At 37.7% G+C, this 25,249-nt stretch overlaps 1 protein-coding gene across 6 annotated transcripts in view; it reads right to left on the minus strand.

Annotated features, from left to right (window-relative positions):
* The window catches only part of OXR1 (oxidation resistance 1), a 468,745-nt gene that overhangs the window by 222,408 nt on the left and 221,088 nt on the right, over positions 1-25,249 (minus strand). The gene's annotated exons all lie outside the window — the stretch shown is intronic.

The raw sequence follows: 25,249 nt of genomic DNA on the forward strand, positions 1-25,249 counted from the left end.
TTCGTAGGTTTTTGTTGTGTGTTTGCTGCCCATTACAAAAGGGACACTATATTGCATTTCCTAACTTGTCTCTGATGGTTATTGATTTTTGTATGTGTGTGTATATATATATATATATATATATATATATGTAGTTTTGACTAGTTTATTGAAGTCTTTTGTTCAAATAACTTCTCAATTGAATGTCTTGGTTTTACCAGGTAAACAATTATCTAAAATAATAATTTTGTCTCCCTTTCAGTAACTGTTTCTAATTTCTATTTTGTATTATACTGAACTGTCTAGAAGAGTGCTTCTCAACCATAGGGGACTTTTCTCCCAGGGGATATTTGTCAATGTCTGGTGACATTTTTGGTTGTCACAACTGTGGGTTGTGCTACTAGTACTCAGTGGGTAGAGACCAGGGGTGCTCCTAAATCAGCTTTCTGCCCCCATTATTTTCATTTGCAGAGGAACACAGAATACTTTTACATACTTTCATGCCAGTCAAAAAGATTCTGACACCACAAGAAGAGCAGCGCTCACTTCTGTGGGGCTCCTTCCACCAGTAATACATATATGCTTAACTGCTCTCATCAGCTGAAAACAAATCAGATACACCTGAAGGAGCATTTCCATCATGAGGATAAACTTTCACCTTCTAAAACAAGATATAACTGAAAATATTGAAAACTGTTCCTGCTTGCTTCAGCTTTTAATGTGATCCAATTTGCTAACCAAAATGCTCATAAAAGGCTAAGGAAAGCTGATTTTGCCAATATTGTTGGTTGCTAGGTAACTTCCTTAGTACCTGTATGTTGCGCATATCTGTCTCCTTTTGGATTATACACCTTGACAAGCATACCATCTTGTAAATGGAAGTAAAAAGCTTGTCCCCTCTGCAATTAAGAGGCAGGATAAGAAAGGATATGTAAACATTTAGAATGCTAACTCACTCAACATTACTCAAGCGAGTCCTCTGGAGAGAATACAAAATTCCACCTATGACTTATATGAAGTGACAGTGCTCTCTTTGTTATAGAGATATCAATGCAGTCCCATCCCTGACCTTTTAAGTACAGTGACCCAAAGGGCTCGAAGCCTAAAAACTAGATTTTTCTCTATTCTCCTGTAAGTTTTCTATTTAGATTCCATCGATGAGAGGTATTCATAAAGACTTGGAAAGGAGACGATAAGGAGACTTTTCTTTCCTCCATTAGTGGCAAACGTAGACTTATGGGTGGATGGCAATGTGAAGTTTTCAAAGGCTTCTCCCGTGTCTCTAAAATCATTTATTTCAGGGCTGTAGACAGCCGAGAGCTTGCTTCCTGTCAAATTGGCACCCCAGGTTTTTCAAAACCAGAAAGTTCTGTCTGCCCTTCTCTCCCAGCCTTTTCCCATAGCTTTGTAGGCATTAATTCCTTGTATTAAGTCCTTTCTTGCTCAAATACCTAGAGTGGTCTGTTTTCCTAAGCAAACCTTAGCTGACAGTCTACAGTATCAGCTGACTAATGAGTCTCTATAGGGAGAAATGTACCTACTTGTGTCTGAAGAAATAAAATCCTGTCTAAGGAAGGCAGTAGCTTTTCATACATTTTTAGAGAAATCACTCACTTGTGGCTAAGAATTACATAATTTCTACAGAGTTCCTTTTTTTTTGGTCTTTTCTTTTGTTTCAAGTATATACAATGTTCATTACCTTCTCTCATGGGAATCATTTATCAACCTCTCATCCCCACACAAGGGTCCTCAAAAATGAAACAATCCATCAACATAAAACCCAAAACCAAGATAAACGGACTGCATCTCAGGTGGGGATGTTTAAAAAAAATGGGTATAAAAACAAAGGAATGACCATATGGATGGGACAGGAACGACGTAGCTTAAACTAGTTAAATTGAAGTAATTTCAAAGTAGGGTACTTGACCAATAAGCCTTTTATGAAATTCTGTGAATGATGAGCGTCATGTCCATTAGACTGCCTCCTCCTCCTTTTCCCCATCCTGCTCTGTAGAATCCCCCAATGTCTATATTTGGAGCCAGTCACTGAAGATTTGCCAAGAAGCACAGACATGTAGGAAGCCTCTTCTTTATGCTTACAGTGCAAAAAGAAGTTGCAAATTTCTGTAGGTGTAGCCCACTTACCATAAAAAAAGTCATAAAAATGGGACTTCAGACTTGTGAGTCTTAAGTCAAAAGCTAACAGACTTACCAGCCATATCTGAGATCAATTACAGGGAAAAAGGAATTTACCATATCCTCAACACTTTTGGGGGAATTGTTGACACAAACTGTATCCATTTATGAAAAACAACAACAACAAAGCAGAGCTTGATGGTTTGCTTAAAAAAAAAAAAAAAAAAAAAAAAAAGGACAAATCTTCTGAGATACCAGAACTAATTTACACACAGTTTCATTATTTTTTTTCATGACCTTAGACCTCAAGCCAATATGAAATTTAGTTTCTTGTAGTGATATCACTTTTTGGCTATTGCTAACAGCATGATACATTTGAGACGTTTACTTAAACTGAATCTATTTATATGTAGTAACGTTACCACAGTTTTATTGAAGGGAATGGAAATTTAAAAAAGAAAAGCCTAACTCACAGTGGAAATTTACTAAGAGGAAATAATTTTATGATTGTATATATGTGAACACATGAATGTGTAACATTTTCTCAATCAACCTTGGCAGAACTACAGATTGGGAAGAAGAAATAAGTTGTTTTTGTGATTTTTTTAAAGTTCTGAATACGAACTGAATGTTTTGGAAGCTTTGCCTCCAAAACTTCCTAGAATTGGAGAATATATTTCCCCCTATCAGGTGCTCCACCCATTTAGAAAACACTTGTTTTAGGCTACTTACAGTCTGTGTGTTTTCTTGTGAACTTATTTCATTAGGATTTCAGGTTGGGTAATATTCATAGTAATCTCCAATTATTATATAATCTTAGCTGCTAGACAATCTCTATCAAGCTAAAGAATTCTTTCCAAAGGGCTTAGGAAGATCACCTGTGTCCGTATTTCAATGGTGAAATAAGTTTGCTGTGTTTGTAAAAGACAGGCTCATTTTATTCATGCAGTGACAGAGAATAAACAGATTTCTGCTCTTGTACAGAAGCCAGACTCAAAACCTTGGTTTATTGGTTACTAACTGTGGGATCTCAGGCAAGCTACTTAACCTATCTGAGCCTTAACTTGCTCATTGCTTAAATGGAGATAAAAATACATAACTCACAGGATATGCTCAAGATAATATAGAATGATACATATAAGAGCCAAGAGCCAATACAACAATAAACTTAGGGCCTAGATAAAATGTTGGTATCTTAGCCCCACTTGGTATAATGTGTTTCTTCTCTATCGCCTTTGAGATCTCTATTCACTCCCTGGGACCCCTCAGGGACTGCTCTCTGCCTTTCAATCACACAGTGTTCATCCAAAAAAAAAAAAAAAAAAAAAAAAAAGGACAAATCTTCTGAGATACCAGAACTAATTTACACACAGTTTCATTATTTTTTTTCATGACCTTAGACCTCAAGCCAATATGAAATTTAGTTTCTTGTAGTGATATCACTTTTTGGCTATTGCTAACAGCATGATACATTTGAGACGTTTACTTAAACTGAATCTATTTATATGTAGTAACGTTACCACAGTTTTATTGAAGGGAATGGAAATTTAAAAAAGAAAAGCCTAACTCACAGTGGAAATTTACTAAGAGGAAATAATTTTATGATTGTATATATGTGAACACATGAATGTGTAACATTTTCTCAATCAACCTTGGCAGAACTACAGATTGGGAAGAAGAAATAAGTTGTTTTTGTGATTTTTTTTTAAAGTTCTGAATACGAACTGAATGTTTTGGAAGCTTTGCCTCCAAAACTTCCTAGAATTGGAGAATATATTTCCCCCTATCAGGTGCTCCACCCATTTAGAAAACACTTGTTTTAGGCTACTTACAGTCTGTGTGTTTTCTTGTGAACTTATTTCATTAGGATTTCAGGTTGGGTAATATTCATAGTAATCTCCAATTATTATATAATCTTAGCTGCTAGACAATCTCTATCAAGCTAAAGAATTCTTTCCAAAGGGCTTAGGAAGATCACCTGTGTCCGTATTTCAATGGTGAAATAAGTTTGCTGTGTTTGTAAAAGACAGGCTCATTTTATTCATGCAGTGACAGAGAATAAACAGATTTCTGCTCTTGTACAGAAGCCAGACTCAAAACCTTGGTTTATTGGTTACTAACTGTGGGATCTCAGGCAAGCTACTTAACCTATCTGAGCCTTAACTTGCTCATTGCTTAAATGGAGATAAAAATACATAACTCATAGGATATGCTCAAGATAATATAGAATGATACATATAAGAGCCAAGAGCCAATACAACAATAAACTTAGGGCCTAGATAAAATGTTGGTATCTTAGCCCCACTTGGTATAATGTGTTTCTTCTCTATCGCCTTTGAGATCTCTATTCACTCCCTGGGACCCCTCAGGGACTGCTCTCTGCCTTTCAATCACACAGTGTTCATCCTTGCCCTGCTTCTCTAAGGCTTGCTGAAATCAGCTGTTTCCATAGCTCTTCACACCTCAGGAAACCGCTTCTGTGCTTCTAAGATAGCAAACACCAATCTGCTAAATTCAGTTTTGCCAAAGTGCTAATAAGCAAGAATCAAAAGTATTCCCTTTCTTCTTCACAGGTGGATCAGTGATTCCCTGGAAAAAGTCATCTCTTTGTTTTATAACTTGTGGGTGATTTTCATAGGGGGGCTTTGGGATCAAACCGAAAGAGAAAATATTTGGGGGTAGACATGGCTTTATGATAGCCCTCGACTCACGCAACCTGCTTTGGCAACAATGAATGAACCTCATTTTCTTCATTTCTTCACCACTGTATCTCCCTTAGTAAGGATTAATGTAAAGAAAAATGGTGAAATGAATTTGTATTTCCTGCAGAAAAACTTAGGAGAGCATATAGCCTGAGTTTATGCTTGTTGGTAGAGGTACAAGGATTGGGAATAAATGATTTGTGCTGCATCCCAGGACCACCATTATACCAATTTGTTTCACACTAACATAATAATCATTCACTTTTATTTATCTACTACTTACTACGTGTCTGACACATTTCTAATTGTTTTAAAAACATGAATTATCATACTCTTGTAAATTATTATTAATGGGTATTTGTTAAGCACTTATCATATTTTATTTGAAATTACTAATTTAAAAAACACATTATCTACATTTAATGCTTAGAACAGCCTAGTGATGTAGGCAACATCTTTTTAGAGATGTAGAAACAGAGGTTCAGAGAAATTAAGCAAACTTCCCAGTATCACATAGTAACTAGCAGAGCCTAGATTTAAATCAGGCTATGTTCAGCTTTATAGCGAAGGCTTTTACCCTCTTCTACACTGCCTTTTACTAAGGGCCCTCCTAATTGAGGGCAGTAATGCTGAAGTACTACAAGAAAAAGGAAACCATTCAGAAGTCTATTATAACGCAAACAGAATTTGACTGTGGCATTGCATGGTCTAAGAAATGGAACAGTACAGACATTACCATGGTTTTATGCAAAAATGAAATAGGAATGTATTATTTTAAAAAACAAAACAGATTAACTGTTGGGCAGAGTTGCCTTAGAATCCCTTCTTTTTGCAGTCATATTTTCATATAGTCCTTCTTCATATTAAGCTAAAAAGTGGTCTTGGAGCTTCCACCTATTGGTTTTAGAGCTGTCCTTGGGAGCCATGTAGATGATCCTTCTTCCTTAAGGTAGAAAACAGCTACCAGGTATCCCTGAGGTCCTGATCATTCAAGATTGTATTCCCTTTTTCGGCTTGCAATGTCACATTGCTGACAGTCCACTCCTAAAACTAAAATCCATGGATCTCTTTTTATCCAAATTGCTGTTAAATCAGGTTTTCTGAAATCTGTACATGTACAGTTGACTTTTTCAAGCAGAGAAAAATTAACATTTAAACTTATTAAATGTTAATTTTTCAATTTGAGTCAATCATTTCAGGTGAACTTATCTTGTCATATTTTGATTTCACTCAGCATTGTGTCAATTTAGAGCTTATCTGTATGGGTCAAGACAATGGTGAAATGTGAATGAGACAAAGTCTTAAATTTAGGCCTTATGGCCCAGTACTAGGAAACCATTCTCTAAGCTGACCTCTCATTATCAGTCATCCTCAGAGCTATCCACAGAATCATCTCATGTTTATTTCTCTCTCTGTTTAACTGACCATCATAAGAAATTTGTCAGATGGCTCTGCTGAAATCAAGATATTTTCTCTATGGCAGTTTCCTAATTCTTAAATCTTCTATTTAAAAAGAAAAGGTTTGTTTGACATGAGTCCTTCTTAAAAAATTCATAGCCAATTCCATTGCATGACATTTTAAATTAATTTACCATTTTTTAGCAATATGTTTAGTGAACTTAGTTTTGGTTCCTGTCAAAAAAAATTGTAATTTTATCAGTTCACAATATACTAGAGCATGAAAACAAACAGGACAGAAGTTCAGTTTAGGTTTTACTAAAATATCTACACACATACACACACACACTCCATAACAAGTCCCAAGTTGAATCATACAACGAGTTTTCAAACATTGCCAGTATTCCACTTTCATTGAGAAAATATGAAAAGGGCATGTATAGTGCTTCAGTGCGAACAATACATTAATTATAAAACGCTATTTCAAATACACATGAGAAGTAAAATTACATGAGCAAGACTAAGTGCAAAATTGTGCCTATCTATTATTTATGATCGTTCCTTAGGAACCTAAAATGACTTACCCAGTTTATCAATTATAGTGGTAATAAGTCACAGTTGCACAGCACTTTACAGTTTATGCAGAGCTTATACAGGCATCATCTCATCTGTTAAACATGTTGCTATGAAAGAGTAGAACACTTTGGAGAAAGTGAAATTTAACGGAAAGAAGATAGATAGGTTTTGGAGTCCAATGTGGACTTAAATCTTTGTTCTACCCCTTACGAGTTGGACGACCTTGGGAAAACCATGCGATATCTTTGAACCTCATGTATACATGTATACATATGACCAAAAAAAAAACCTATCACAAAATTTTTATGATAATTAAATGAAATGATAATGCCTAGTGTCCAGCACACAACATGTGCTTACAACTGTTGGGATTTTTTTCTCCTTCTTCTTCCCCACTTTGAAGAAGCTAGCTCCACACACATTTTCGCATGCTTAACTTTAACTATGCTTTATTGCACTCAAAACACCTATTTCCATGCTATTCAGAATTGTTGAGTTTGTGAGAACTATCTGGGGTCATGAAACCAAAGCAAAGAACATAGCCACTGAGAAAAGGTTCCTTTCTGTAAATGATTTAATTAGTATAAAGATTGCTTCTTTGAACGCAGCAAAACAATTATACTAAATAAAAGGAGTTTAGGAGGCTGTAAAAAGACAAATCATGATGAATGGTTTGGATCATGAACAGGAAATAAGCAGTTCCAACCTGAGACTTGTACATTTTGGTAAAAGAGCCTAGCCTAGGTTTTGAACAAACAAATCTCATGAAAGAATACTAAAAATGACAGAAAGGACAAGGTACAAGTAACTGCAGCTGTTTTTAAAAACAAATGTTGTTTTGCATTAGATAGGGGTTATGCCAAAAAAAGTCAATGCTCAAAATAACTTTGCTTGAAGGGAATGCTAATAAAAGGCACCACAGTTAAAAATATTAAAATCCATGTATTAAAGGCTCAAAGGGGTTTTCCTGATCATGAGGATAGCAAATTCCCTAGTTTTTCAAGTAGGAGTTAGAATTCTGGGAGGATAAGTGACCCAGGTCCAGGACCACACCTTTGATTAGGAGTAAATGTGGGAACAGTTTCAAAGTTATCTGATTTTTGAGTCGCCTCTTTCCACTATTAACGATGATCTGTCTGACCCTAATGTCAGGGGTGGGTCTCTCTATCCTATGGGTCTGTCAGTTCTACCTATTTCTGCCAATTCAACCAGGACAAGGAACTTAGTCTTTCCATCCGTTTCCACAGGAAATCCTATCACAGACAAAAATGGCTTAATTTGTATAAACTGTGCTGAAAGTTCAGGAGTCATGGGGAGGGGATGGGAGGGGAGGAGGGGCCATCGGAAGGCCCAGGATTAGCAAAAAAATTGGCATCTAGGTAAAAGGATGGCTGAATAAATGAAGAGCTCTGGAGACAGACAGAGATTTACCTCCCTGGAGCTATGTGTTTATATTTCAAAGGAGGCTAAAACCCTGAGCTATCTTGTTTGTTGTGCCAAGGGTTTATAAAAATTTAGGGACCAGAGAAGATTCATACATATTACGGACAAAGATTTCTCTCCCTCTTTCCAGAGGGGAGCAGGGCAGCTGTCCAGCTCCTGTATAAATGTCCAGATTGATATTTCAGGCTTCCTGCAGTACAAACTCCTACGAGCAGGGTTGACATTGCCCTATATCAAGTTGCTGCCAGGGAAGGGGAATCAGTGCTGTTATTGCTGTTGATAATCTTAAGTCTGATGCAGAAACATCACGTTTGCTTTCAGGACAAAATTAATACATATAGACATTAAAATATATCAATAACGGATTTTCCCCAAGTAAGACTACTTATTATTGATTATTACTGATCGGCTATTACTTCCCCATTGACCTCTTTCCATTTTCATTCTCCTTCTTTAATGAAAGAGCAACTATTTGTTAAGAATTTACTAACCAGATTCAGTACTAAGAGCTTTACATGCATTGTTTGATTTACTACTCACAAAAAGCCTATGAAGAAAGTGTTTCTATTCCCATTGAATAGTTGAAAAAACTGATCAACAACTTGACCCATACAACTGGTGAAGAGCAGAGCTAAAACAGCCAGTGAATTGCTAAATTCTAACCTGTCTCTTTTGTTTCAGAACCTAGTTATTTCTCCTGCTCTGCACTAAATTACATGATAATGTCCCAATTAGCACCCTTGACTAATCAAATTCAGAAGCTGCTAACACGTAGCAAATTCTCTAATCTTAACAAAACAATTTTATCTATTACTACTTTAGGGTAATTTGTGTATCTGATAGTATGAAAACTATGTGTATGCATGTGTGGGTGTATCCACATTCTTATTCTTACTCTGAAAGTTTCTAATAGCATAGGTATTCAGGGCTTGGCGTAGCAGTAGTTTGTTTCAAGAAAGGAACAGAAGTCTTCAAGATATATTTTTAGTCCAGGATGATAACTTGGGTCCAAATACTGAAAGATATTTTATGTGTGTCGCCTAGTGAAGACGCCTGCAGGCTCTATAGACCAGCCTTGCTCTTCATGGGCCAGCAGCACCTGGGCTGTTGTTACAAATGCAAAATGGTGGGTCCCACCCCAGGCCTACTGAGTCAGCCTCTGCATTCTTATAAGATTCTCCCATTTAAGAAGGGATTCTTTAGAATAGTCTTAAGGCCATAAAGCTTTCCTTTTCGAGTCCTGCTGATGAAAAGTAAAACCAAGCCTTTCCCCTCTTCAGGTGGTATATCACGGAACCGCCTTGAAACCCTGAGTCACCTGCTGTCTGCTGCTTATCCTGAAGTTTTCTACACGTCCCCAAATAAGGTAGTAGAAAGTTCTCAGACTGTGTGACGTGACATGACTCTGCAATAAGTAAGGTGTTTAAAGAGAATGAATCACGAGTGTGATTCACACTAAGAGGACAGACTCATGAATACTGATTCAATACCGGAAAAAGATGTTTTCGGATGTATTGACTTTCCTCTAAATCAGATAAAAACCATTTGCCTTTAACATCGAAAGGTTTCTGATGTGATACTTAAGACATCAATCCCAGTTCATCCCATTTTTCTTGACAGATTTTATTACTCCAGTAGACTTAAATCACAGGGGATGACCAAAGAAGGGAACCAAAGGGAAGTTGCTGTTCCCTCTCTCTTTGACAAAGGATGTTTCCCCTCCCCCTCTTCCAACATAGCTTTCTTGAACACATTTATTCCTGAATCCTAGGATGTCAAGGCCCCATCACGATAATCTTTTGCATGTTTGGTCATGTGAATGGCATAGTTTCATTTCTTTCCTAAATAACTAGTAGAGACAACAAGGGGACAATTTATAGGATTATAGAGCTTGAGGAAACCACAAAGATTCCTCCTATGTCCCTGTTCGTACTTTCTCAGTTTCCTTTGCAGCCTATTGGTCTGGTCCTACCCCTTAAATTTTGGGGAGGACTCTTTTCTTTATCACTTTATTCACTCTTCTTAAGAAACTCCGTTATACTTACATGCTGTTTGGAGAGACATCTTCATCCTGAGCCTACCTCCTGTGCACCAGATCTGCAGATCCAGCTGCCTACCCTCCCAGGAATCTCAAAGCTCAACGGACCCACAGTCGAACTCAATATCCCATTTCAGTAGCCATCCCCTGAGCATTTCCCATCTTTGTAAATGCTAACCCCATGCACCTAGATGTTCCAATCAGAAACTCAACAGTTATCCTAGAAGCCTCACACAAATCATAAAGGCATTTTAAAAACTAACAGTTTGGTTTTTTTTTTTTTCATTTTCTCTAGTGAATTCCTCACCCAATTGTTGATTTTGTTGACTTTCTCAGTTTTAGCTTTCCTCGTGTACTTCAATTTTAGTTTCAGACTCCTCTGGAGAGGGAGCTTTTAGGTTTCACATTTTTTTTTTTCCTCTCTCTAGTGCCTTCACTTCCTCTAGTCATTTTGCTCTTAGCTCAACTTGTCCCCGAGACTTCCATTCCAGAACAAGGTCTTGTATTGGTGGCTCATGGTGAGAAAATAGATTCGGCTGTGGAATGGAGGGGTGGCTTCTCCTAGGTCCAGGTTCCAAGCCGCTCTCTGTTTCCTCTGGCCTCTGAAGCTTACGCTGAGCCACAACCCAGGGCGGGCAGTAATCACAGCTTCTTCCAGCCTTTCATGGTTGGGAATCCCTGCTCAGGTGCTAAATTTGAAGAAGTAAGTGGGGTTCTGTTCTTCTAACGTGCATGGTACGCATTTTTTTTTAAATAAAATTTTCTATTTAAGAAAAGTTTTTAGATTTATCGAAAAATTGCTAAGATAGTACAGAGTTCTCATATACCCCATACCCAGTTTCCCCTATTATTAACCTCTTATACTGATTAGTTACATTTGTTATAATTAATAAACTAACACTGATACATTACTATTAACTAAAGTCCATACTTTATCCAGACTTCCTTACATTGTAACCTAATGTCCCTTTTCTGTTCCAGGATCCCATCCAGGATACCACATTACATTTAGATATCATGTCCTCTTGAGCTGTTCTTGACTGTGGGTTCCATGCTCCTTTATTGCGATGTGTTTTTACCCCTTTTCTGGCCCATAGAGATATTTGTTTGGTTTAGAAAAGAAGATATACCTTAATTGAAAAATGTCAGCTATCATTGCTTCAAGCATTCAAAACTTGAAATCATAGAAGTGATTGGAAAATCTTCTTCTTTTTCATTTCCAGCTGGTCACCAGTTCCTCCCCATTTATATCCATCACCTCTCTGTAATTCTCTCCTCTCATATTGCCTCTGCCTTAGATTAGGACTTTGTCACTCTCCATTAATATTATTTTGATACTTTACTTTTTATTTAACTTCTACTGTGTGTTACTCTGTGCCAGGATCTATTAAGCAATTTGTACACATTGCCTCATATAAAGCTTATTACAAACCTGAGTGGTACAGGGTAATATTCTCACTTCCCAAAGGAAAATCAGTGAGGTTAAGTGACTTGTCCAAGGTCACAGAGCTACTTAGAATGGCCGTGTGGGTATCCAAAACTAGATCTGTGTAATTCCAGAGCCAAAGCTCTTAAGCCGTACAGCATAATATCTAATTAGCCCTGACACTTATCCATCTAAAAGATTATTCTGTCTCTAGGCATGTATATCCCCAACCCATTCTCCATATGATGCTCAAAACATCTCTCTATAAAGCAACCTTACCAAGGTACTCCCCTAGGCAAAAACCTTCAACAATTCCCAAGGTGTCATGATTAAGTCCAAATTCTATAGTACAGCCCACAAGACCCCCCCATTATCTGGCCCCTCATCTTTCTCAAGCCTCATCTCCAACTGCCAATTGTCAACAGTAGTCATTCATTTATTAAATGAATGAATAAGCATTCTTAAAACTGACCACTGAATTGAGATTTAGATAGGCTTATTTAGGGGTAGAGGTGAAAAAACTAAATGAGAGCATGGAGAGAGGAAATTACTATTGATATTCCTCTTTTTCTTATTTTAGTGCCACTTTTTGGCTATCCTTATCCCATCCCACTCACCCTATGTTTATTTACAAGAATGTTTCTCATATCAAGAAAGATCTGTAATTTGAGAGAATTATTTAAAGTAGGAAGTGAAACTTTGTAGCCTCAAATAGCACACCAGATACCCTGTTTCTTTAGTTAGAGTAAACAGTAATCTGTTCTTCTGCTATATAATGACTCATTTGAAATAATACTTGAAAAAGACCTCAAAGACACTAAAATTACCTCATTAAAAAGGAAATTGTTTTGAACTGGTTTATGAGACACTCAATAAACAGAGTCACAAGGTAAAACTCTCTGTGGGCACCTATGATATTTTATTTCCAATATACTATTGATGATAATTTTTGCCTCCTTTGGCTCAGAGAACTAGGAGAGGAAATCAATGTCCTTTCTATCGACGTATTAAAATTTAAGCAACAAAATTAAGTCCAAGGATTCCTGAGTGCAAATCCTAGGAAATAAAAAATATTGTGATGCAGCAGGTAGGCAGGCACTGTTTAAAGTCTTACTGATTTCTCTGTGATGGACTATCCTCCATATACTTAATGTGTAACATCTTAATCTTTAATGTCCATAAGACTGAATGTACCAGAAGACTTAAGATTCCAACTCATGAAACAGGCTGATCAAATAAATGACCAAGGAGAACGGAGGAAATGGGAGGCTAAGGTGTGTCGGCCATGATTACACAGACAATGTAGGCTTTCTCCGCCAGGAAACATCCATCTAAACAGCTAAAGACTTAGTCAGATAATATTTTGAAGGTATTTAACTTTGTTATCTTCAAACAGACATGGTAACATAAAATAGGTTAAGTATTAGATAACATTACTTCAAAACCATTACATGAATTTCTCTTAGCAGGTGTTTTTACCTACTAAAAGGCTGTTAAGCTAATTTGCTGAACATAATATTTTCTGTATTCTGAAATCATGTTTCCATTAAGAATTCACATAGCTTTTTATTCATAGATTATACTGACACAAAGGCTTTTTAGGTCATAGTCTGTCCAGATGATTCAAGGTTTGAATTAGTGAAGTTTTAAAATAGCTCACTAAAAGCTTGCTTGCGATGTAGATGTGCACATGATTTATAGTGAATCTCTTAGGAATGGTCACCGAAACATTTATAATTGGGTTATTCAAAGTAATTAACTATAGTCAAAGTCATTTCAAAACCTCTGGCAGAAAGAACAAATAGAAGCATTTCCCTCAATTGTGTCTCACTTTCAACTATTTTCACGTTCTTCTCAGTGATATTCTTTTGGTCAGAGTGTGAACACGGTCAAAACTTTGTTGAGGAGCACGAATCTTGCAGGTTTTTCTAATGTGTGAAAAATGTCTTTAGATATGAAGTAGGAAGAAAATCCATATCCTAAACAATCAGGAGATATCAATTGCTTTTTTAAATATATTTTTCATTGAGGTACAACTGACATAGACATGATATTAGTTTCAGGTGTGCAGCATAACAAGGGGCTATCGATAGCTTTATTTCTGAATGTTCGCAAGATACTAGAAACTCTTTAAATTGATGCTTTTTTAAAAAAATGGAAATACGGGGGAAATTTGAACATATTTCACTGTTCAAAATGCCATTAATTCTATCCCTTCATGTTGAAAACAAAGTAGGTATTTCTTAATAATCTGTCATTTTCTTCCCCTAGCCATGGTTCAGTGGAAAGGAACGTTCCTTCAAGCGTTGGTGGGTGGAAAGGGCAAGTTTTGATGGCTGGCAGTGCTGAAGGATTTATTGTCATAGGAATTTAGCAAATTTCAAATAAGATCATGATTATTTCTCCACCACGAAACAATGTCTGCTTAAATTATTACACAATTTTAACCAGTATAGCTTCAATTAGGCTGCTTAGAAATCAGTAAATAAATTGACAGGTATAATTTGTTTCTAATAAGTTATAAGTTATGCTGCAACTCAAATACCAAACCAACACCAGTAGCTCAGGGAAACCCTGGGGTATTGACAATTCTTAATCCATTTATCACAGCCATGATTAAGCTGTGTTTCTTGATCCTGGGTTGATTACCTCTGACAGAGAACAATAACAGAATCAGGGCAAAAGAGAATAAGACAGATGTACAAAATATGGTGGTAACTTTGTAAATTAGAGTTGGCAAGCTTATCTAGCATGTTATAAACATTACCAATCTATAGGGGTATCAAACAAACATCTTTTTCTTCTTCTGAGTACACCTCTACTGCTTAGTAAAATTTAGTTAAAATTGTATAAATGCTTAGTTAAAAAATCTAATTTCTCTTGAAAGAAATAAAGTGTTCATATTTATTCTAGAGTGGAAAAGAAGTTTTCATCTGTGAGTTTTCCTAGGCCTCATGTTTTAAAGTGGACTTTAAATGGAATTTTTTTAATGACATGAAATAAAAACCCATTCAAATACCCCTCCAGCACATACACAAACACAGACGCAGATTCTCATACACTGAATCCCAAGGTCTGCTTACCCCACAAGTAAACAAAAAAATTGAACTTGGATTTTCAATATCTTCAAATTCCACTATCTTAATACAGATGGCCCAATCTAATGCAATGTGGGTCAAAAAGAAAAGGCACTTCTACGTGTGTAGCAGTCTTCGAAATCTGTGAAGCCCAGGTCCATTTAGGGAAGTCCAGATTCCATGTATAACAAGGAACCTCAGCAACAGAATAATTTTCCTTAAATAATCTTGTGACCCAGAAAGTATAAGAAGTCATCAAACAACTTCAATTCAAAACAGAGTCATTTTTCTCAAGAACATAATTTAATCTGAACCCTCAGAGCAGTTACCCATTTTAGTTTCTGTGCTTACAGACAGTGACCTGTGTGCCAAGTTGGCTCTTCTGATTAAATCAGAGACTTCCTGCTTTTACATGAAGAATCTTCTAGAGTGGAGAGAAGGTTCTGGTTCAGTGGTGACCTAGTTTCATGCTGCAGAATGTGTCACCTCCAGCAAGATTAGTCTTTTCCTTTTTTTTCTTTCTCTCTCCTGCTACAATATTTTCACTTTAGAGTCGATCGTTTTTATTCTTATAATTAAAAAGTCTGGATTCAGAAGGAGAGGCATATAAGTTATGTGGTGATATTTTAAAATGCCTGGTGTATTGCAATTAAAAAGCAGTTAAATATGTGTCTTGCTTTTCCCTTTTTAGAGTTTCCAAACTAGTTATTACTGTTTTAATTTTGCCAACTACTCAGAAGAATTCCCAGGGAACCCCTAATTCTGTAGGCTCTCTTTTCAATATGTAAGCAGCCTGGGGTTAGTAAGATACAAATTTGTATTTACCTATGCTTCATTAAGTTTGGAATGTTGAAGATATTCTATTCTGAAGGCAGGGCAAAGGACAAGATCAGTGGATGTCAGACTTTTACAATTTCACAGAAGAGTAATATTTCAAAAGAATACTTGGGGGACATTTCCTAACTTAATTTTGACAAGTGAGGAGATTTAAAAATAACACATCTTATTAAAAAAAGTCTACAAAAGCAATATATATACCATGCCATCATTTCACAGAAGGCAGTCCATTTTAACACAAGGAAGGAGGTGAGAAAAGAAGGAAAGAGAGGAAGGGAAAAAGGAAAGAAAGAAGGAAGGATGAGCAAAAGAAGGAAAAGATGGTCACTTAAATCGAATAAATGTAATTGCATGAAAAACTAGTATTCTTTTTTTAATGCATCTGTTTCACCATCAATGGTATGGACTAGCGCTTGCGAAACCACTTACTGAGATCTCTGTCAATGATCTAATTTCATTTTTGTTTTTGCTTTTGAGAAGAGAATTGACCTGAAAACATGTAGATGATAAACTGTTTACCATTAGTTATCAATCTACTTAGATTCTTTCCTTGACTTTGCCACCATTTCCAGTGTGATCGTGGAAAAGTCATTCAACTTTCAGAGACTCAATTCCAAAGAATGCTATATGGTGACCATAATAAGTATCCTACTCATCTTTTAGGAATGTTATAAGCATTCACTGAATTTAACATGTATTTTTTAGTCACCTAAAAAACTGACAATGCATATGTTACAATGCTTTGAATCTATTCATGTTGATCAAATCTGGGGAAGGTGTGGCCAAGTATGAGGGGAATTTGGATGGAATCCTAACACTGTTCTAGGCAGAAGGGAATACTTCCATAAAGCCCATCATACATCATACGGAAGGACACCTTTGGGAAACCACAAGGAGCAGGGCTAGAGTGTGGGGCTGGGGTCTGAGACTAAGCTGGAGAGTAAACTGGGGCAGAGCATGAAAGGTCTACAGAGCAACAAACAACGTTATCTTGTGGGGAATGAGGAACCACCTGCTAAAAACCAGGGGATAAGCGAGCATATCCACAAGGATCAGGGCAGGAGGCTAGCTTCACATAAGCAGGCGGGCAGCGATCATGACGCCTCATTCATGCCGCATCTTTAATGCACAACGACAATAACAAGCTCACTAATATTCATGGAGAACGTCCATGTTCTAGGCACTATTATAAGCACTTTACATAGGCTACTTCATTTACTCCTCACAACGGCCCTTTCAGGAAGCATCAGTTTTATTTCCTTTTATAAGTAAAGACACTGAGCTTTGAGATTCGAAGTGCCTTGTTTATGGTCACATAACTAGCAGGGCGAATGGGATGCCAACTTAGACATCAGATTCCAGAGGCCAAGTTCCTCACCATTGATCCATCCTGCCTCTGGGACCAAAAGAAGGAGCTCAGTAGGCGCAGTGGAATGAATGACGACCCTTCCGCCTTCCTGCCACTGATCAAAACCATTTAGGATCTTGGAGAGCTGATTGGAGCACTTTTCCAGGCAAGTTGATGTCTAAACCACTCTAAAGACGTAACAGCTGTACTTTAGAAAACACGACCCAAACTTCCGCAGTAACGGTGCTTAAATTGTTACACTGCCCCAGTATCATTTAATTTTTATATTCTTTGCTACAACTTATTCTTTTCTTGGTAGAAGTGAAGAACATCTGGGCACCTCCTCTTCAAAACAATGCTGGGAAGCTTGAGGATCATTAAATTTCCCCTCAATCAGTTTCTTCTTCATGCTGCAAATATCAATTCCATTGGTCTTTTCATAAATTAATTCTATGCCAAGCGAAAAACAACTCTTTGAAAAAATCTATTATTAATGTATCGAATGTCCTGTAATTGAAACCAGCCTAACTGATTTCTCAGAACTGTATCATTTATCTGCTAGAATGTTTATAAAAATTGTATAAGATTTAAACCCATTTTACAGAGTAACTTTTCTATCGCCTTCCTCCATTAACCTGTTTTATTTTTCTTTAAAACCTTACTATTCATTGACAATGAATATCCAATGGCTTATTTATACCCTGTTTTTCCCACTAGAGTATAAGCACCTGAGTGCCTGGACTTGGTCTTATTTTCTCTTGTATTAGTGGCACTTTGAACAAGGCCTGGTTTGTAGTAGGCATTTAATAAATATTTATTTAATTAATAAGTGAATAGGTTAATAAATGAAGGAACATATTTTCATATATGAAAAAGTCTGAGTTAAACACATCCACCAAATAAACCCAGAATTTGTTTATCTGAATATAACTGGAAATTACTGTGTAGAGAACACTGACTGATTCATCATAGATGGTATTCAACAAAGAGAAGGTGATACAGTGAGATTAATATAGAAAGGACAAAAGGTAGAGACTGATCCATGAGGGCAAACAAGAGATTAAAAGGTGTGAACAGACTGTCAGTTCGCTTGACAAGGTGAGGACCTGCACGGAAGTCTCAACTGAAGGAAAGTTCCAGAGGTATTATACAGACACCTGTTATCCAAGGAGCCCCCTGTTGGCCCTGTTTGGAAGTCCTGCTGAGCCAGGAACCTGGGAAGGCTAACTTCAACCCTTTTCTGCCTTGTCTTTGAACTTGCAGAGAGCATTTAAATAGCATAATAAAAGGGAGCTTTAAATATAATATATGACATCATTACAGTCCTAGAAGAGAACACAGGCAAAACATTCTCTGACATAAATCGTAGCAAGCCATGGCCGCTGAGCCTGTGCGTCCGGAGCCTGTGCTCCGCAACGGGAGAGGCCACAACAGTGAGAGGCCCGCGTACCGCAAAAAAAAAAAAAAAAAAAAAAAAAAAAAATCGTAGCAATGTTTTCTTAGGTCAGTCTCCCAAGGCAAAAGAAATAAAAGTAAAAATAAACAAATGGGACCTAATCAATCTCATAAGCTTTTGGACAGCAAAGGAAACCATAAACAAAACAAAAAGACAACCTAAGAATGGGAGAAAATATTTGCAAATGATGCGACCGACAAGGGCTTAATTTCCAAAATACACAAACAGCTCATACAGCTCATTATCAAAAAAGCAAACAACCCAATCAAAAAAATGGGCAGAAGATCTAAATGGACATTTCTCCAAAGAAGACATACAGATGGCCAACAGCCACATGAAAAGATGCTCAACATTGTTAATTATTAGAGAAATGCAAATCAAAACTACAGTGAGGTATCACCTCACACCAGTCAGAATGGCCATCATCACAAAGTTTACAAACAATAAATGCTGGAGAGGGTGTGGAGAAAAGGGAACACTCCTACACTGTTGGTGGGAATGTAAATTGGTACAGCTACTGTGGAGAACAGTATGGAGGCTCCTTAAAAATTAAAAATAGAGTTACCATATGATCCAGCAATCCCACTCATGGGCATATATCTGGAAGAGACAAAAACTCTAATTTGAAAACATACATGCACCCCAATGTTCACAGCAGCACTATTTACAATAGTCAAGACATGGAAGCAACCTAAATGTCCATCAACAGATGAATGGAGGGACTTCTCTGGTGGTCCAGTGGTTAAGAATCCACCTTCCAATGCAGGGGATGCAGGTTCGACCCTTGGACAGGGAACTAAGATCCCACATGCTGCGGGGTAACTAAGCCCACACATCACTGAGCCCGCATGCCACAACTAGAGAGCCTGTGTGCCACAACTATAGAGGCCCCGTACTCTGGAACCTGTGCGCCACAACTAGAGAGAAGCCCATGCGCCCCAGCGAAGAGCCTGTGCACCGCAATGAAAGATCCCACATGCTGCAACTAAGACATGACACAGCCAAAAATAAATAAATATTTTTTTAAAACCCCAGATGAATGGATAAAGAAGATGATATAAAGAAGATAGATAAAGAAGATGTGTACACACACACACACACACACACACACACACACACACACACTGGAATATTACTCAGCCATAGAAAATGAAATAATGCCATTTGCAGCAACATGGATGAATGTAGAGATTATCATACTAAGTGAAATAGGTCAGACAGAGAAAGGCAAATATCATATGATACGACTATATGTGGAGCCTAAAAAAATGGTACAAATGAACTTATTTACAGAACAAAAATAGACTCGTAGACATAGAAAACAAACTTATGGTTACCAAAGGGGAAAGGGGGGAGGGATAAATTGGGAATTTGGGATTAACAGATACAAATTACTACAAATAAAATAGATAAACAGTAAGGACCTACTGTATAGCATAAGGAACTGTATTCAATATCTTATAATAACCTATAATGGAAAAGAATCTGAAAAAGAATAAATATATATGTATATATATACACATATACATATATATATACACACACATATGTATATATATGTATGTAATGTAACTGAGTCACTTTCCTGTACAACAGAAATTATCACAACACTGTAAATCAATTATACTTCAATTAAAAAAATAAATTAAAAAAGGGCTTTGCTAAATCTAACCTTTTTCTCTTCTAACAGATTTAAAAGTTGTAGATCTTATTCACTGTTCTCCACAGCAGGGGTTCCAATCCTTCTCTCATGCCCGGAAGTATTCAAAGCTCTTCTTTACACTAAGCTCTTGGCCCATTTCCTCCCTCCTCCTCCACTGAAAAGGGCAAGGTTCATCACCACTACCTCCACCAGCACGCCCCCTCCCTCCTCTCTGCCGCCCCCAAAGTTTATTTAGCGCTTACTGTGTGCCTTACCCTGTACTTAGTGTTAGGATTAATGACATTAATGCCATCCTTTCCTACTCATAAGAATTGAGATTTGGTATGGAGACATGCTAACACAAGAAGATAAGGAAGACAGCTAAGTACTAGATGCCAAGGCAGCGAGGAGAACGGAGCGTGATGAAGGGTGACTAGATCTACGAAGCCAATAAAGAGCCCCGGAGTGCCTTTGAGGTTTGATGTGATTTCTCCATCTTCTGGATTCCACAGCACTTTGAGTGAACCTCCTCTGCCCTCCGCTACTCCTCACTCATCTCCCCTACCTCTGGCCCCACCCAGGGCATTGAGAGCATCTGTCTTGTATTCTACTCACTGGTGTGCCTGTGTTAACCAGGCACTCGCTTCCCCGCCCCCACCTCCCACGTGATGAACACCTCAAGAGCAGAGATCTCTGTTTTACCCTTCTTCCTATTCTGAGCAGCATCTTCTATGAGGCCTTCACACAGCTGGGTCTGATCGAGGACTAATCAGCATTTGGTGTGTCGCTGAATGACTCTGATTATGGAGACGTCTATTCAAGACCTGTCCCACTTCCTAACTGTCAAGCGAAAAAAGTCTCAGAATGGAAAGACATCCGCACATTTTACTAATAGTCACAGATGCTGGAGAGAGATGTACGAACTCTGGCTTTAGATTCTGAATCAAGGAATGAATATTACATGGACTTACAAGCCCAGCTTAGGGAGCGCTGGGACCCTTCTGGATCCTGCATGCCCAGTCTTCTTCACTATCTCTACATCTGCTTTACAACTCTTTTCAGAAGTCCTTACATGTAGTTCTCTAAATTAAACGGAGAGAATACATGGAGTATTAAAAATATGAGTCTACTACTTGGTTTCTTCTTCCATCTTTAAGTAGGGACTGTGTTTCTGAAGCATATAGGTTTCTTATACACATCGTTAAACTCAAGTAGTTTTATTTAGCACAAACAAAAATTGGAGTTGGAAACAATTCTATTTTGTTTTCATCTGTTTACCCATTAGAGCTAGTCCACTAATTTAATATTATATTATTCTAGCTCTAATTAACACTTTTATTTAAAAATAATAATAGAATTTTAAGTACCTGAAGGACTTCAAATATCTAGTCCAGTTGTAAGTCACAACTCATTAACAGACCATGTAGTCAATTTAGTGTGTTGAGATTGCATTTATTTTTTTTATTTTTATTTTTTTGCGGTACGCGGGCCTCTCACCGTTGTGGCCTCTCCCGTTGCGGAGCACAGGCTCGGGACGCGCAGGCTCAGCGGCCGTGGCTCACGGGCCCAGCCGCTCCGCGGAATGTGGGATCTTCCCGGACCGGGGCACGAACCCCGTGTCCCCTGCATCGGCAGGCAGACTCTCCACCACTGCGCCACCAGGGAAGCCAGAGATTGCATTTTAAAAAAATGAAAATAACGATCAGAATGGATAGTAAGGAAATGTTCTCAGGAAATTTTTTTCAGCCATGTTGGTGGCTGAGTGTGCACTGGGTAAGTGGTGTAAAATGTGTTAGGCAGAATATTAAGAAGGTCTCCAAGATTCCTCACCCCTGTAATGTACACACGTGTGTGATCCCCAGGCCTGTGAAGATGATGGACATTACTCCCATGATTAGGTTTTGTTGACTTTAAAACAGGGAGATCATCTGGGTGGCCCTGACCTAATTACATAAGCCGTTTAAAGCAGAGAGCTTTCTTGGCTAGCCCAAGGAGAGGAAGTTAGAGATTCATAAGAGAAGGATTGGACATGCAGTTACTGGTTTGAAGATGCAAGAGGCCACATGGCAAGAGAAGAGAGTAGCCTCTGAAAGCTAAGAGTGAGCCCCAGTTGACAGCCAACCAGGAAACGGGGACCTCAGACCTACCACTTCAAGGAACTGAATTCTGCCAACAAAAGGAATGAACTTGGAAGCATACTTTTCCCTAGCTGAACCAACCTCCAGACAAGAACTCAGCCCAGCTAACACCTTGATTTTAGCCTCGTAGATACCCCGAGCAGAAAATATAGTCATGTTTTGTGGATTTCTGACCTACACAGCTGTGAGCTGATAAATGGGTGTTGTTTTAAACAGCTAAGTTTGTGGTAATTTGTTTCACAGCAATAGAAAGCGTATACAGTACTTCATACGGTCAACTGTATAATAAAAAGTGAGCAAGAAAAAATACTCAGAAAGACTGATTTAGTCTAAATCTATCACTGTCCAGATGAGAAGGTTAAGGTCAAGTGATGGTAAATAACTGTGCAAGATTATACAATTGGTGACAAAAGCAGCACAGAACAAACTCTTTCTTTAGCCACCGTCCTGATATAGTGGTTACTCTCCTTTTAATTTAGCTGAAGATTCATATATCTCACACCAATAGAGAACAGCTTTTCCTCTGCTTATATGAAAACAATGAAATTTTACTATACTTCTTATAAGATGGATTGTTTTCCTATAAAAAGTAATGAGCTTATGCCGTGCCATTTTTTTTTTTTTTGCTGCTATAATTGGTTTAACATGTTTCTGTTATTAGGAATAATTAAGGACCTAAATCTATTGTCTATACAAGGAGGCAATCATTTCTATTTCCTAGAGTTCTTTCAATAGGAAGTGCATCCTGTACATAAGTGCATGAGGGATAAAAGCTGTGAGATCAAAAGAAATTTCTAGAGAAGCTACTGCAGCCACTCATTAGCCACTAAGAGACATTTAAATAACTCCAAAATTTTCTAGTTCTTTTTTTTAATTTAAAAATTCTTCAATTCCCAGAATGATTACTTAAATATAGTACTGCACTTCATTGCTAAATTTAAATGTAGTAGTAACTTGGCCACAAGAGGGCTCCCAGGTTTTTCCAGTTGTGTGAGCTATAAATTGAGACATTGAAAGATATCTTTAAATGAAAGGGCATATTGGCGGGTGGATGGGTTAGTTGGCATGGTTTCCTTAAGTGAAATTTTCTGGGGATTTCAGTAAAAATGTCACTCCACTGTATCACTCAGAGAAACTCCTCGGGCTCACCTCTCTAGACGGGGATGGTATCCTTCCGAGTGACATAGAAGGCAGACTCTAAAATGTCACAAGAAGGTTAATTTCAGGCTATCTCTGGCTCACAGTTTTTTCCTTAATTTCTTTAAGGTTCTATCCCTCATCTAAAAAAATAGAGAGTATTTTTTTACAAGAGTTGTGAGGATCAACTGAGAAAGAAGAAAGGAGCTTAACGTGTGCCTAGTATTTGGAATTACCAATAAATGGCAATTATAATTGTTGTTGTCTTTATTACCAATACATTTACTAAGGGATGCTGAAATAGGCTTGTTTTGTGAAATGATCTTTCAATATACGTGATTACGTGGTTGCTAATATTTCAGCCTTGAAAATGTCTCCAGGTCTATTTTAACATATAGACATGCCACTGACATTGCTTATGAATCAAACTGTTGCAAATCCAAAAATTAAACATTCACTAGTTGTAGGACTATTTAAAATAACTGATAGTTCATCTTTCTGCAATCCAAACTCACCATTTAGAATTCTACTTTTCAGGCTTAGTTGTTTATTTACATTGGCCAAGCTGGGGGTCAATGTTTTACCCTCATTTTCTCATCTTTAAGGAATATTGAGTTTATAAGATAAACTTCATTTTCTGAAGGCAAAATACTGTCTTCTTATCCAGTTAATAAATCAGAAAAGCAGTAGATGGTAGTGGACATGTTGAAGGGTGGGAGGAGAGGACATTGGAAAATGGAGAGAGAAGCAGTTATGTAAACGTCACGGGCTTTTCTAGTTGATTGATTTTTAGAACTCTGCTATCATAAGTTTTAAAAATGGAAATATGTACCTGTCTACACTCTCTTACATCAATTCTCATTATAGCTGACCACTGACATCCTCAAAGACACCATGCTTGTTGCCTATTAAAAAATAAGACTTTAAGGGCTTCCCTGGTGGCGCAGTGGTTGACAGTCCGCCTGCCGATGCAGGGGACACGGGTTTGTGCCCCGGTTCGGGAAGATTCCACATGCCGCGGAGCGGCTGGGCCCATGAGCCACGGCCGCTGAGCCTGCGCGTCCGGAGCCTGTGCTCTGCAACGGGAGAGGCCGCGTCAGTGAGAGGCCCGTGTACCGCAAAAAAAAATAAATAAATAAAATAAAAAAAAATAAGACTTTAACATCTTCATCCGGAAAAAAGGAAACCTGAGAGTAGATATAGGAAGAAGATATAAAATGGTAGGAAGGGAAAGCATGGTTTTAGGAGCCAAATCCTGAAATACTACTAGACATACATGGAGGCATCTCTTCAAGTGTGAAGGAAGTAATTTAACCCAAAGACACAGGAGAATGACTGGACAAAGTCACACAGAAAATTGGTATGGGAATCAGAACTAGAAATCTGATCTGATTACATTTCTAGACAGAGACACTAAAATATCTGAGAAAAAATTCCAAACATCCCATAATGGGGTGGCGGGGTGCTGGATACCAAGAAAAACATGACTGCTTTGATGTAACTTTAGTAAAGCCATTAAGCCAACAGCGTCTACTGTTAAGGATTTTGGTGATGACCAAATCTCTCCAAATGAAATAATAAGCAACACCGAAGCCTCCATCTTCTTCCTGGTAGATTCATCTCCCCTACGCATCACCTCTACCATACACATGTTTAGCAACTTTTCTCTCAATTAGACCTAAAACACTGAAAATTGTTATTGTGAGTTAAAAATCAAGGCCAAAGACATGATGAACAAATATTGGTACATAAGAGCTGGTAATTCAACTTATTTGAATTGATTACCTCTAACACTCCAATTAAGTGTTAACGTTCAAAATTACAGGATACTATTCTACCTGGGAAAAAGGGGGCATAATGTCTGCAAGACCCTATCCACAGCCTACTACCCTGTCATACATTGGGATCTGGATGTG

Source organism: Physeter macrocephalus, chromosome 15 (assembly GCF_002837175.3).
Source record: "Physeter macrocephalus isolate SW-GA chromosome 15, ASM283717v5, whole genome shotgun sequence".
Classification (NCBI taxonomy): domain Eukaryota; kingdom Metazoa; phylum Chordata; class Mammalia; order Artiodactyla; family Physeteridae; genus Physeter; species Physeter macrocephalus.